The 11270-nt window shown below is 42.2% G+C and overlaps 1 long non-coding RNA gene across 1 annotated transcript; it reads left to right on the top strand.

Moving 5' to 3' along the window:
• The first annotated feature begins 2177 nt into the window (after nt 1-2177).
• LOC131308328 (uncharacterized) lies at nt 2178-2547 on the top strand. The gene is made up of 2 exons (XR_009194405.1): nt 2178-2216; nt 2316-2547. It is a non-coding gene; the product is annotated as an uncharacterized LOC131308328 (long non-coding RNA).
• The last annotated feature ends 8723 nt before the right edge of the window (nt 2548-11270 follow it).

Genomic DNA, 11270 nt, shown 5'->3' on the forward strand with positions numbered 1-11270 from the left:
AAAAGAGGCATTGATTTGCCTCGTAAAGAATTTGTCTTTGCTTCTTGTTAAAATTTCAGCCTTGTATGAAGGCTTGAACGAATGTGAAATGTGTCATTTGTAAAGAAGATTAAATAAACAACTGGCCATGAAGTAAATCCTTTATTTAGACCCAAATGTGAGGGTCTCCAATAAAATTTAATTTGCCATAAACATGGAGGCTTCGATAATCTTTTGTAAAAAAGGCCATTAGTGAAATTTGTCCCTAAATTGGAACAAATGTAACTGTTAATTTGGCCATTAATGTGCACAGAAAGTCTCGTTGGTAAGAAATAGTGCAGGAGACTATCATATGGCTTAATACGTTAATCCAATTTTGGATTAGTGTTAGCCTTTTTAATTCAAACATTAAATGGAGTGAAGACCTCATTCAGGTATGCATAAAGCCACTGTGATTGGCTGTGTTGCAATTGCTCCTCGACAGGCTACATGGCTTTGTTTGTTTCGAATATGAACCCAAATTAGAGGGTTCATTATAAACAAATGTAAGAGATGAAAAATTCTAGCCTAATACAGAGGCTACACTAATTTATGTGTTTAAAGAATGTCATCCAATAGGAAGATTAACCTTATTAAGTGGGACAATCTGTGAATTCTTGGCATCATTGAAAGGCTATACCCATGCGTCTTGGGGGGCAAAATTTGTCCCTCTTTTCGATGATGAATTTGGGGGGCAGAAATTCAACTTTGGATATATGGCAACAATTGGTTTGGTTGCTTGGTCTAGTCGACTTTGAACACTTTGCAGTCGATAATGGACATGTAGAGACTTGTAATTTTGGGCGCCACCTGTGTTCCTAAAGGCCTTCATAGTTTATGATTTTCAACTGTTTTAAAAAGAGGCCATGGTTCATCGTTGGCGACTGGAAAATTTTCAAAGGTCTTGCTGGCATCTATGTCTCCTTCATCCAGATTTTAGTAAGGATGATTGAAATGGATGATTGAAATGAGAATTAGCCCTCTTTTGATATCGAGTTTGCAAGGGGGGCAAACTCATCTTTAGAAGAGCCAATTAGGGGCTCGAAAATTTGAAACTCAAGCAAGTCGAATCATGAAAATAGTCATTCGACTAGAGTTTTTCAATTTAGACCATAGATGGTCGACGTAGAAAATGATCCTCCCATTCCTCCGTACTGGTTAAGAAGAGTAATGGTGAAAATTTAACCATGGAGAATGTTTTCAGCCAAACATGGCTATAAATACTCTGCGTATTGATTTCTGTCGATCAATATACATTTTTGGAGGACACGGAAAATTAGTTTTTGATGGAGTTGGCTAATAGATGTTGGTATTTGGTATTAATGCATATATATAGTAGCCAACGTGTGAAGCCAAATGATGCCTATTAATTGGCTGTTGTTTGTGACTTTAAAGTTCATTATTGTGGGGATTAGGCAAGGCTCATGGCATATGCGTAGTGCTCTGATCGACTAACCATGTTTTGACGTTCCCGGTTTCCTTCCTGTAGGAATCAAAGCCTAAGGGAAACTAATCGACTGAGGCATGCCACCATTCGACGGTGGTTATTAAGCCTTGAAGGCTTTATTGTACTAGTTGAAAAGTGAAAATGTTGTGTAAAAATTTATCTAAAACTCTTCGAAAGTTGGGGGCATAAATGTTTTCACTGTAAAAGGTTATTACTTGCTTTTGGCCCTTACTCTTGTTTCAACTTTGTTTTCCGAAATCTCGGATGAATTCGATAGAGGGAATGTTTGTCGTTTGCTACGAGCGTGTTTTGGCCTTTTCTTTATTGAAAGAATCTCAACTCCCATAATTTGATCAAGGGGAATGTTTGTCGTTTGCTACGCGCGTGTTTTGGCCTTTTCTTTATCAAATGTTGGGGGAGAAATTAAGTAAACAAATGCTTGTGCTTGATTAAGGCTCATGGCATAAATCCTTTTATCGATATGCCATTCGTAGAGTTTTGATATATAGGCCTTTATTCGATAGGCCACGTATGTCCAACATGATCTGTTTCTGGTATCAATTGATTGCCCAATTGAGTTGGAGGGCATAAATGTTTACACCATAAAGAGTTATTACCCGTCGATATCGACAGAGGGGTGATTTAAAACTAGTGAAATTATTCACTTGGGTTACGTTAGCTCTTCACCCAAATGAATAAGGGGGGCATTGTTTACACCATATTTCACCGCCTGTCGATGATCGACCGAAAGGTGGCAATTATGAAAATGCTTCCTATTTTATTATTATTAAGTATTCGTATTAATATTAGAACTAATATTAGTATTCCTTTTATTATTATTTGCATGCAGGACACTTGGCTTGCTCCTACACATGTGGAAGTTAAAAGGACACTTGTCATGCTCCTACACATTTGAAGGGAAGTGGGAAGTTATTTTGACAAGTGGAAGCAAAAGATTGAATGAAGACTAGTGGAGAAGTTAGGAAGTTATTTCCTACGTTTGTTGTTTTCTATAAATAGTCTTTTAAGACTTCATTGTAATTCCTCTCCAACAAATCAAAGTCTATCTTTATTTGTCTTAATTTTTGGCACTACTAACCCATTCGGGTTATAACTAGGAGTAGGAGTAGAATTAACTTAATTTTCTTACTTTCGATGGGGATCCGTCCTTTTTGATTGTAAATCTACCTTGGAAAAATAACAAAGTCCATTTGTTATTTTTCTTCCGTTCCACCCCACTTCACTAAACCATCAATCCACTCCGCCCAATCGATGGGTCGATTCCGTTCTTGAAGATTGGCGGGTGACGGTCTTCTTTTACGAGTCAATTCATCATCACCAAAAAATAGCATTTGATTCATTCGCCATTTCTTTTCCGGTGAAGTCCTGAAATACGGCAAGGAACCTCAAATCCGTTTGTGGAGACATGGCCGCATTCGCCCTTATTTTTGTTGTTGGCTTTGTTTCCCGAAATTTCTATCGATTTCGATTGGGGGAAAAATTGGTAAACAGATTCCACCGTGAATAACTTTCTCTCTTTTTTTTCAATGTCTACTCTCTCTTCTTTTTTCCATCAAAAGTGCTACACACACAACGGTTGTATAAAACACAACACACAACCAATCTCTAGCCGTCCATTAGTGTAATAAATGGTCAGGATTCGTTCAAACTCTTCCTCATAAAAATTAAACTTTTCCTTGGAATAGTTTTTATAAAATCTAGACCGTCCAAATACATCTGGACGGTCAGAGTTACATACACAACCAACACAACGGTTGTGCAAGTAGCATTTTTGTTTTTCCATCTACTTCAGGGACCGTACGTATATCAAGGGAATTCTATTGTATTTGTGGGTGGTTGATTCTTAATTAATTCAAAATCGAGCTTAATTAAATTCAAACTGATGATTATACAATATGGCATAATTTTTTTAACTTATTGTTGAAACGAAAATTTTAATTAATTGGAAGCAATCATCAAAAATAAATAAAAAGCTTTGGCTGTTGTTAGGGCATATTTCGTGTGAATTGACAATTAGCCAGACTCCCACGCTAGTAAAGAACAATAGGTTTCGTTCCGTTAAGGATCTTATTTTTTGTTTTATTAGACAGATCATTTTCTCACAATATATTGTCTTTAATTTAAAAATAACTACTTATTTTTTTTAGCTGATCGGGGCCTAACTAATTAATAAGTTGGAAGGGCAATTTGGCCAATTCCCATGTTATTACCATGGCTGCTGTCATGTTGTTATACTTCACCTACAAATTCTGCCCATGATGGCACCAAGTTTTCCCCAGCACTTGGTCTCAACCAACCCGCAACACACACACACACTTGTTTGAATGAATGTCTAGCAAGCACACAGTTTACAAGAACTCGTCCCAAACTTTTTATTGCACCAACAATATAAGGAAAACACTTAGAGTACTAGACAGAACACCTCTCTGGTTAGACTCGAAAATGCCTTACCTAAATAGGCTACAATCAATGAAAACATGGCTACAAAGTAAATGGGATCATGGGAAGGCCCCATGATCTGCAATACTTGACACCTCCATCTACCCGAGGGCTGTGCCAGCATGCCTAGATTCTGCCAGCACATAGAAATTTGAAATTGTCTGGAAATAACTGTCGATAACTGTCTATTTCTGCATTGGATACCTGTCTCATGCTCCCAGCAACATGTGCAAAACGCTATTAACCGTTGCTTGAACTGTCGGGTGTATTAAAATAAAGACGCGTCCCAAGCGTAGGACTCTCAACCAGTGTAGCACAAAATCCGGAAGTACCGGAGTCGAACCACAGAAACGGACGGACGGTGCTGACTCAAAAGTGTTGAATTCTATTTTATCCTGGCTCTTAGGTAGCCACCCCTAGTTCAAAGAGTTTGATTAACTAACTAAATTACCCAACTAAATTAATGAAATAAAGATTTAAAAAGGAGAGTACAGCCGTGGGAACTCAGCGTCCGCAACTAGCCTAACCAATATTTACTCGGGCCACAATTATTCACTTTGTTGATTTTAGAATAGGAAAAAGGATCCCTAACAAATGCGCACCACCTGTCACCAGTATCCGTGCGCATTCGAATTCCGGCGATGCCTGGGTTTTGTTTGTTAGAAGAGTTTTCGTCTTCTAAAACTGCTTAAAGATTAAATTAATTCGACCCCGAGGTAAAACATTGATTAAACTAGCTACGAGACGCCTTTGCCCCGTGGCCGCACTCTACAGAACTACTCACTCATGATTCTATTAAACGCAGTAATAATTAAAACCCTAGATCTAAACATGCTTCGAACAATCGAAATAGAAATAAAAACACGATTCCGCAGACTTACGGAAGAGCAATGGATTCGAATACCGAAGAGGAACAAGAATTAACAACCGGAAATCTTGAAAAACTGAGAGTAAAACTTGAATCTGCAATAAAGAACTTAGAAAACAGCAACCAAAAGTTAAACGAACGTAAAACTATTAAACGTGTAACCCTAATCTTGAGTTTAAAAGGGGTTTAAATAGTAATCCCTTTAATAAAACAATTAAAATCCTAAATTAAATCGTAATCGGACCCTAAATGACCCAAAACGACACCGTTTGAATGTCCACTAATCCCCTCGGTAGCGCTACACCCAAATTGGTGTAGCGCTCGCGAATGGCTTATGACGTGTACGACGTTGATTGCTGACGTTGGCCATTGACCCTCTTAGCTTTTAGGTAGCGCTATAGCGCTCGCAAACTCTCTGATCTCCTCGAGGACTTTGCTATCCACTTCTGAGCGCTATACCAATTTCTTGTAGCGCTCGCGAATGACTACGGTGATTTCCTCGTCAATTTCACTCCAACACTTAGTCTCCACAGCCTTTCTCGCTCACAAGCTCTATCACGGCCTACCGGGTACTTCTCATTAGCGCCAAAACATCTCAATTTCCTGCAAATTAGGCACAAACACAAAATCCAACCTCGTGCACGCATTAAATGGAAAAATGAGAATTAAATGCACGTCTAACGCGCTAATTTCCCTACTTAGGCGCTTAAATTCATGAATTCCACGCGCCTATCACATCCCCCAACTTGAGCGTTGCTAGTCTCTAGCAACGAACGAAATAAAAATAACAAGACAAGAAATAAAAACTTAACAGGGGATACGAAGGTTATGCAACCTGTACAAAAATTAAGTGAACACAAAATTTCCTCCTCATTGCCACCTTTAACTCAGTCACATGCATGCCCTAACTATTACTTGAACAATTCCGCACCAAAACAAACTAGAGATAGAATTGCCCCCGCTAAGTCACAATGCCACTCTCACTTACTGGAACACTCAACATCCCATGCGAGGCGCTTGGCGACCAACGTGGGATGGAATAAAAAGTCACCACGTGCCAAACAAAATAACGCCAATTATGACAATGAAAGCTTAACGAAATAAAGATATCACACATCCATAGCGAAATATAAAACATGCATGCAAGAGAGTTAAAAACGTGCATTGGATCAACTAAGGACTTAAACAGGCTTATAACGACCGTGGTTTATAAACAGAAAAAAGAACATGCAAAGGGTGGCGGCCTATAGAAACGCATGGACATACTACCCTGACTGGCCGCCACCTTGACACTGGCACCACACCGGTGCTCAACACAAAACATTAATAATAAAATATAACGACGTACGAGTTATTACACAATATCTGAAATGACACGACTCTAACCACCGACTCACAAACCACATAAAATAACACAAAAACTGACATGACTCGACAAGACACATAAAATAACACCACCACTAGCCCAGCTCGATGCTCAATCACCATCCCCAGCATCCGAATGCTCCTCCTCCTCAGGTGCATCCGCAAAGTCGTCGCTCACCTCCAATACCGGCCACCGCCTAGGTCGGAAAGGCCCCGGATTCTGCCCAGAAATCTGCGCCTCCAGGTGGCGCTGCCTATCAAGTATATCCGCCTGATTCCTAGCTAATTGTCTCTGTTCTCTCTTCAACTTGCGCTGGCTCCTAGCAAGACCCGTCACACATCCAAAAATCTTTTCCAGCCAAGTCTTAGTACTTGCGCTGGCCGGCGATGGAGTAAGCAATGAACCTTCAACCCCTCTTATCTGAGCCCTACTCCGCTGAATAAACGAGGAGTCCAAATCCCCAGGCAGTAGATCATCATTGCTATAAAAACGCCTCCCCGGGACGTTCCTGCTCCTCAGAATTGTGGTAATTAAGCACGGGAAAGGCATTCTCAATGTCGTTGGGGCATCCCTAAAATCACACATCTGCAATAAAATATATAGGGCCCAATCACAGACGGTGTCCTCCTCCATAAACGCAAACATCAAGTTTCCAACCGACCTCTGGGGTGCGCCCTCCCGACCCCTAGGATATAAATTATAGCAAACCACTTGGTTGAGAAACCGATATGCAGTCGTAAATCTACCAGGCCAATAAGGAATCCTAGCATTCCTGCGGTTCTCATACATATACCCAGCCACCTCATCCTGATTAAAAGCCTCATCCGGCCTAGGGTAGTTTAAGGGTCCCGTGGGCCTCTGATACCCCAAAACAGTGGCTATCTCAGCCGCATCAATAAATGCCGGAGTACTACCTATTTTTGAAGTAATCCGGGCACCCGGAGCCAAATATTGACCCGGCTCCGGCACAATCATATTTTTGTAGAACTCCTCAACTAAAGCATTATTATACCCAGGATTAGGTTTAAACCAATACCTCAACCCTTGGTCCCGGATGGCGAGAAAAGGAGGAAAGTTCGCCGGCCATAACCCATCATCAACAATGTGCCTTTCGTTCTTCACTCCCCGTTCCTTAATAGATGCCTCCCATTCCACCTGATTATCTCTTTCAATCTGCTCACGGTCCCTACGCTTAGCCCGACTCTTTGGAACTTCCTCCGGCGCGCTAGAGGCTCCATCCACTGCCTTTCCCTTGCCTATATTCTGCTTTTTGGGTGCCATAACTCGGTGGGTTTTGGGCTAAAAAGGTGGGTTTGAATTTTCGGATCTGAAATTTTAGGGGGGGTAGAACGAAATTTGGGTTGGATATTATGGTAGAGGAGGGTAAAAGGAGTGTTTTTGTGAATTTTGGTGAAGATTAGGGGAGTTTTGAGGGAGATATGAATTTTTAAGGGTTAGGGTTTAAGTTGGCTATGGAGGATGAAGGACTCGTTTTTTGGGAAGAAAAGGGAGATGATGGAGAAGATGAAAGGAAGAGAGAGAGAGAGATTCGTGGGGCATGGGAAAGTGGGGAAAACCTGATGGTGATGGGATTGGAAAGTCCCACCCTTTGACCGTTCGGCTTGCTTTTTTTTTTTTTGTATGCTGGACCCTAGCGCTACACCACTTTGGGTGTAGCGCTCCCGAATGCTTAACTCCCTTCTTTTTTTTTTTTTTTCAACAATTCGAGGCCTCTAAAATGTGCACCGAGCTGGACCACCAAACACACACCCCATCCAAACACCGGTTTCCTAAGTTTGACACAGATATGACAGACACGGACGGGTCTAAAATGGATCAACGGGACTCATATAGTGGTTTAATCACACAAGAAATGCCTTGTTTCATCCCCTAAGCCTGTTTCCAACTCTCAAACATGCATGCAAAATTTAGACTACGACAAGTGGTACAAACGCCTACTATTTTATGCAATTGCGGAAATTGATGAACAAAGAAACATGGGAATGATTTCAGGGACACACTGTGAACTAAGTGGGAACACCTACTCAACATTGCTTATGGTGCGACAGTATTCAAACAGAGATGCCAGATATATGCATGTAAACGAGTTAAGCAGGCAAACAAAAATCTAGCATGCTCACCTAACTCATACAAACAGGCATAACAATCGTATCCCCATACACAGATAAACCAAAAAAAATAAACCCTAAATTGACTAACAACGCTCAAAATACACGTGTACAAAGTACACCCCTTCCCCCAACTTGAAATGCATTCGGTCCCCAGAGCATGAAGACCAAGAAAAAGAAGCACAAAGAGAAGGAAAGAGTGAACCTGGGGTGGCAGCCAACCACCATGACCTCGGCCGATGTTCGAGGAGTTTGTCGCCCTTGCATTCCACATGCGAACCCTGCCAAATGATCGAAACCACAACTATCCACAAGATGCAAATGGCATTAGTCCTGCCCGATTCATGTTATCCGGGCTACAAACAAATGAAACAAAAGAAAAGAACACCACCAAACCTTCACGCAGTCTCACGTGTCATACTTTTCTCCCCGTGTCAAGCGAATGAGCAAGACACGGGTGGCTATACAAGACCAAAAAGCAAAATCCCAAACGAAAAAGAAAATCTTTTTGGATTTTAAATATATGATTTTTTTTTTGTTTTTCAATTAAAGAAAAAAAAAAAGAAAAAAAAAAAAACTAGATATTTGAATTGCCCTTACTAACCGGGGCTGGGCACGCGATCCTTATTTTAATAGCGGCGTGCGAAGCTATAAAACCCAAGTCGATGATGGGTACCCCTATCGCTAAGAGCCGGGTCCACATTCAATGAAGAGCATGGTACACGTGAGCTACCAGTCAAAACATGGCTGAAAAAGCCTATGCAACCGGGTCATCCTTATAGACAGGATTGACCAACTCCTCATCGGGTTCGCCTACTTCTAGAAATTCCAAATATGGTTTGAGACGCTGCCCGTTAACTTTAAACACATGATCATCCTTAGAATCTTGGACATCGACTGAACCATTTGGATACACCTGAACCACTACATAGGGACCGTCCCAACGTGACCTCAACTTTCCTGGAAACAAATGGAGACGCGAATTATAGAGCAACACTTTCTGACCAACTCTAAAGGTTTTGCGCTGAATATTCCTATCGTGATACGCCTTAACCTTAGCCTTATAGATGCTAGCGTTCTCATACGCGTCATTCCTAAGCTCCTCGAGCTCACACAACTGTAACTTCCTATGCTCACCCGCCTCACTCAAACTAGAATTGACTTTCTGAATGGCCCAATAGGCCTTCTTCTCTAACTCAACTGGCAGATGGCAGGCCTTACCGTAAACAAGCCGATAGGGTGAAGCACCCAACACGGTCTTATAAGCAGTGCGGTAGGCCCATAACACATTGTTCAACCTGGTGGACCAATCCTTTCTCGTCACACCTACAGTCTTCTCTAAAATCCTCTTAATCTCTCTGTTAGCCAATTCGGCCTGCCCATTAGTCTGGGGGTGGTAAGAAGTGGACACCTTGTGAGTGATTTGAAATTCCCCCATCAATTTCGCAAATGACCGACTCGTGAAATGCGTGCCCTGATCCGAGATAATGGCGCGTGGGACGCCAAACCTCGACAAGATATTAGCCCTAAGAAACTCTAGCACGACTTTAGACTCCAAAGACTTAGTGGGAATTGCTTCCACCCACTTCGACACATAATCCACCGCTAACAAAATGTACTCGAAACCATGAGACATAGGAAATGGACCCATAAAATCGATGCCCCAGCAATCAAACACCTCTAGCACAAGAATGGGCCGGAGGGGCATCTCCTGACGTGAAGACAGTTTGCCAAGCCGTTGGCAACGGTCACATGACCTACAGAACGCATGCACATACTTAAACATATCAGGCCACCAGAACCCACACTGTAAAATCTTGGCGGTGGTCTTCTTCGAAGAGAAGTGACCCCCACACGCCTCCCCATGACAAAACTCTATAATCCCCTGCTGATCAAACTCGGGGACACATCTACGCACAATTTGGTCCGCACAGTACTTGAACAAATACGGGTCATCGAAGATGTACTGTCGGACACTCCTCAAGAAACGCTGCTTCTCCTGGGTAGACCAATGGGAAGGAATCTGCCCGGTTACCAAATAATTGGCAATATCAGCATACCATGGGCACTCGTTAGCAGCGAATAACTGCTCATCTGGGAAAGAGTCCCTAATGGGAAGATCCGAGGTGGGATCCTCGAACTCTAGGCGAGACAGATGATCAGCTACTACATTCTCTACCCTTTTCTTATCCTTAACAATAAGGTGGAATTCTTGCAGCAATAGAATCCACCGAATAAGGCGAGCTTTCGCATCCTGTTTGGTCATCAAGTACTTCAGGGCCGCATGATCGGTGAACACCGTGATCTGCGACCCCACCAGATAGGATCGAAACTTATCTAAGGCAAACACCACCGCTAACAACTCTTTCTCGGTGGTGGTGTAATTCATCTGTGCCTCATTGAGTGTCTTGCTCGCATAGTAAATCACGAATGGGTCCTTCCCTCTCCTCTGTCCTAAAACAGCCCCGACTGCATAGTCGGATGCATCACACATCAACTCGAAGGGAAGACTCCAATCAGGAGACTGCACAATAGGCGGAGTAGTGAGACTCCGCTTCAGCTTTTGGAATGCCTCCTCGCACGCATCGGACCACACAAAGGGTGCGTCCTTTCCTAACAACTGACACAACGGACGGGAGATAGCACTGAAATTTTTAATGAACCGCCGGTAGAAACCAGCGTGTCCAAGAAATGAACGCACATCTCTGACAGACTTGGGAGTTGGAAGCTTACGAATTAAGTCTATCTTAGCCTTGTCCACCTCGATACCCTTGGAGGACACAATGTGTCCCAACACAATCCCTTGGGTTACCATAAAGTGGCATTTTTCCCAATTCAGCACCAAGTGCTTCTCCTCACATCTCTGCAACACCTTGCCTAAATTCTCGAGGCACCCATCAAATGAGTCCCCGAAGACCGAGAAATCGTCCATAAATACCTCCACTATTCTCTCCACCATGTCACTAAAAATCCCCATCATAC

The sequence above is a fragment of the Rhododendron vialii genome, chromosome 11a (genome assembly GCF_030253575.1).
Source record: "Rhododendron vialii isolate Sample 1 chromosome 11a, ASM3025357v1".
NCBI lineage: Eukaryota > Viridiplantae > Streptophyta > Magnoliopsida > Ericales > Ericaceae > Rhododendron > Rhododendron vialii.